This window comes from Theobroma umbraticum, unplaced genomic scaffold (assembly GCF_002168275.2).
Source record: "Theobroma umbraticum cultivar Fairchild unplaced genomic scaffold, ASM216827v3 scaffold_55.0, whole genome shotgun sequence".
Taxonomy (NCBI): domain Eukaryota; kingdom Viridiplantae; phylum Streptophyta; class Magnoliopsida; order Malvales; family Malvaceae; genus Theobroma; species Theobroma umbraticum.
In genome coordinates, this window is record NW_018397270.1 from 1222679 (window position 1) to 1227641 (window position 4963).

Genomic DNA, 4963 nt, shown 5'->3' on the forward strand with positions numbered 1-4963 from the left:
CCTTTAGTTAGTTAATGTCCACTTAGCTTCAAATATGGTAATTGCACAAAAGTCTTCAATTTTTTTCTTATTTACCTCTTGTTCCACCAAGCTTTCCATTTTTACAATTTGGTCCTTCAATCATTTCCTTTAAACTCCAATTTCCTTTTATCTTTCTTCCTTTACATGTGTACAAATAAAATATCAATTTTACACTTCACCAAAATATCGTCATAATATTTAAATATATGCTTACCCGCTCAACCTTTGTTTAATAAGGGCACATGGGCCCCGTTTACGTTGTTTTTCTTCAAAATTCATTCTTACTTCTTCTCACCCGCTTAGATTAGTCATATACTTCTTCTTCATGACTAATTTTGATCATAGATAAAATATTAATATTTTACTATTATTTTAATATTATTTTATTAATAAAATAATATTTTTTTCTAAAATTTTTCACGTGACTCCTCGAGTTCTAAAGTGTTCCACTTTGTCCTGGTCTACTTTCAAATCACCCTTTGATCTCGATAATTTATCCTTGATAAAATATTATTATTTAATTATCATATTCTCGTGTATAAAATATTTTATTTTAAAATATTCTTTCCGTCTATCACTTCTTTTTCGCACTTCAATTTATTTCCATCAACCCTCCATCTCATCAATGAGATTGTATTGGCCCTTATACAAGGGTACGGGGTGTTACACCTAAATACTAATCAAATCACCTAAGCTCTATGTGAAGTGAACACATGTTATTCAAACCCTTAGTTTATTCTAAAGTCCCTTTGTCAAGTTACATTTAGAGACCTAAATCAATCTAATTGTAGATCAAGCAATTAGAAGCAATAAGAATAGATTAGAAGTAAACAACACAATACCCATTAATAATAAGTAAAAAAGAGTTAAAATATCCAAACTACATGAAAAGTTCAACCACAATACTAAAAAAAGTTATTTAGTTCACCATATTCTGAACAAACACCATCCACAAAAAAGAAACCATAAATACAGCAAAAGAAAGTGAGAGAAGAACAAATCTTAAGAAGGAAACAAAATTTTACAGCTTTTTGAGCCTTGATCTTCCTTTCTTTCTCCTCATTTCTTCTTTTGTTTTTGATTTTTCTCTCCTCTAGAAGCTGTTCTAACCTCTCCCCTTTGAAAACCCTTTCAAAATGGCTTATATATACCTCTTTGAAAGCCTTCAAGTCAAAAATCGAGAATTGAAGATTTTAGAAACCCCATGCAAGCATCGTAGTGTCCAGCTCCTTATTTTGTGTGGGAGACATGTCTTCTTGGCTCTTCAAGTTGCCTAGTGTAGAACTACTATAGTCTAGCTAATTCTAACACGATTTTGATCATGTTTTGATCAAAATTGGGCAAAATGATAAAAATAAAAATTGTATCCCTTCCTTTTAGCTTTCTAATGGTCTAAGAATTAGGTTGATTAGACTTCTGTATCTTGAGTTTTGTCTGAAATACCATATCATATTCAATAAAGTTTGCATCTAACCAACTTGTACAATTCCTAGCCATTTTACCCCTTCTCTTTTGAGGACCTTAAAAACATAGGAACTAAATCAACCATAGCTAAAAATAGGCATTTTTACCATTCAAATGAACTAAAATAACTTGAAGTAGCCTAACTCAATCATTAATTAACTAATTAAAGAAAAATGAAGAAAACTACTTAAAATATGGCTAGATAACTCTATATAATAGAGTTATCAATTTTCCAAATAAGGCTAGAGCCATTGTTACTCACATAGGAATAGTTAAATTGAATTCCTTGTTAACTTTAAATACTGTTTTGTGTGTTCCATTATTCCATTTTAATCATGTGTCAGGAACCAAGCTCAGCTATTGCCAAAAACCTTCAATTTTATTCACTGATGAGATCTATGTTATTCAAGATCTCCACTCATGGAGATAAACATTATATTTTAAATTTTTTTTTGACAAACTTGTACATTTTCCATTACAGCATATTGTTAGTGCTTGTAAAACAATGTATAAAGAGTTTGATCTATGGCATTTTAGGTTAAGCCGTATACCTTTGAATAAAATAAATGTCATTCATAAGCAATTTCCTAACATTAATTGCTCAAAAGATTCGATTTGTGATGTATGTCCTTCTACACAAATGAAAAAGTTACCTTTTCCTATTCATACTAAAAATACAACATTTCCTTTTGAACTTGTACATGCTGATTTGTGAGGACCCTATGTTGTTCCTACTATCAAAAAGCAACGATATTTTCTCACTTTGGTAAATGATTATTCACATTTTATATGGATATTCTTGATGAGAAACAAATCAGATGTGTCTTGCATACAACAATCATTTTACAAGTATGCTAAAAATCAATTTTCAACTTCCATTGAGTGCTTTAGAATAGATCATAGAGGAGAATTTAATCTCACTGATTTTAATGAAAAACATGGTATTATTCATCAAATGTCTTGTGTAAAAGCCTCTTAGCAAAATGAAGTGGTGGAGAGGAAACACCAGCATATACTTCTAGTAACTAAAGCCTTAATGTTTCAATCTTCATTACCTATGTCCTTTTGGGGAGAAGCAGTTTTGACAATTACTCACATTTTTAACAAAATGCCAACCAAAATGTTACTTGATAAATCACCTTATGAGTTGTTATATTCCAAAAGTCCATTTTAGCAACATCCTAGCGTATTTGGATCATTGTGTTTTGTGTCCACATTAACACAATATAGGAAAAAGTTTGATACAAGAGTAGTTAAATGTGTGTTTTTAGGGTAGCCAATGGTATAAAAAGGTATAAAGTCTTTGATGTTAGTGCCAAGAAATTTATTACATCCAAGAAAATTGTTTTTCATGAACATATTTTTCCATTTAAGTCATTACAACAACCCTTAGACCTGTATTCATTTTTATAGACACTTGGTATAAATGACTTTCAATTTAATATTTAAGCTTTTAACTTTGTTAATTTTGCACCAAATCCTATACGTATAGCTGAGTTACCCTCTTCTATGCCAAAACCATCACTTGATACTCATTTTTCATCAGAATTCATTGATTTAGCACATAACTCACCTAATTTTACTACAAAAAATTCAATAGAATTTGTTGTTGTCTAAAATGACCTTATTATCCAAAATGCCCCTACTGTTCCTTCACTTAGGAAAAGTAGTAAGCCTAAACATGTACCAAAATACCTAGATGTCTATCAAACCTATTCACTTTTTACTTCACATTCAATTACGTTGCATTTTATCATAAATTTTTTGCCCTGATCATCTACTTATAAGACTTTTACTACCAACCTATCTCAAATTTATGAACCTAGCACATATGACCAGGCTATTAATTACTCTCACTGAAAATATGCTATATAATATGAATTAAAGGCTTTAGAGGATAATGCTACATGGAGTGTTGTGCCACTACCTTCTGATTCACATTCAATAGGTTGCAAGTAGGTGTTTAAGGTCAAAATGAATGTAGATGGAACTGTGGAAAGGTATAAAGCTAGATTAGTAGCCAAAGGGTATAATCAAATAAAAGGCTCTGATTACTAAGAGACCTTTAGCAGAATTGCTAAACAAAGTATTGTAAGGGTATTTCTAACAATTGCAGTAGCAAAAAGAATACTTTTATGACTCTGTTAGACATTACTAATGCCTTCTTAAATGGAGACTTGGAAGAAATTGTTTACATGGACCTGCCTCAAGGTTATTCTGTGCAGAGGGAGTATCTACTTGGTTCTAAATTGGTATGTAAACTGCATAAGCCCCTCTATGGTCTCAAACACGCTTCGAGATAGTGGAACTTTAGTTTACAACATCTTTATTGAGTTATGATTTTACACAATCGTTTGCAGACTATTTTTTGTTCACTATGGTTACAACTAGCAAAGAATTCATTGCATTGCTAGTTTATGTGGATGATATTGTCATTACTATCAACACAACTCAACTAGCTTATTGAGTAAAGAAATACTTAAGTTCTCAATTTAAATTGAAAGATTTAGAAGCAATGAAGTACTTCCTTGGACTTGAAATAGCAAGGAGTTCAAAAAGGATTTCAATTTGTCAAAGGAAATATACATTGGACTTATTGGAAGAGCATGGTATGCTTGATACAAAGCTTGTAACTACTCCCATTGATTACAGTCACAAGCTAAACAAGAATTTTGACAATAAAAATATTGTTAATTTAGCAGGCTATAGGTCATTAGTAGGTAAACTCTTATACTTAACATTCATTAGGCTTGATATTTCTTATGTTGCTCAAGTGCTATCACAATTTATGGAAAAACCAAAGCATGATCACTTATCAGCAACGTATAGAGTATTAAAGTACCTTAAACTAGCTCCTAGTCAAGGAATACTTATGAAGTCAAATTCAAACTTGGTTGTATCTACATATTCAGATATTGATTGGGTAGGATGCATTGACATTCAAATATTAGTCACATGGTATTATGTGTTTTTAGGAGATTCTTTAGTCAATTGGAAGTCTAAAAAGCAAACTATGGTATATCAAAGTTCCATAAAAGCTAAGTATAGGTCAATGGCATTTGTTTGTTGTGAGATTATTGTTGTGAGATTAAATTATGCCTCACTTTCCTAGGATCTCTTTCATGTCGAATTGAGTACAAAATTAAATTATAAATAAAATATATATATATATGATCATATCAAGTTTACCTTAATAACAAAGGTTGATGAATCCTTTGTTAAACCACCAATTTACCTTCAAAAAGCTCAACCACACAAGCCTAGTTGTTGCAAACCAAAGCTGTCCAAGGAATCCTTGTGCAGCCTCTAATGGTGATCCACACTAATGAATTATAAATCTTTCTTTAAGGATTGGGAGTGCTATACCTTAACAATGTTCTAGCAAAGATGAGTTTCATAAATTCATAATCCACACAAAATTGTGGGGCTGAAAAGGAATCAAATGAATGAAAAATTGTTTTTTTTTTCACACAAGGAA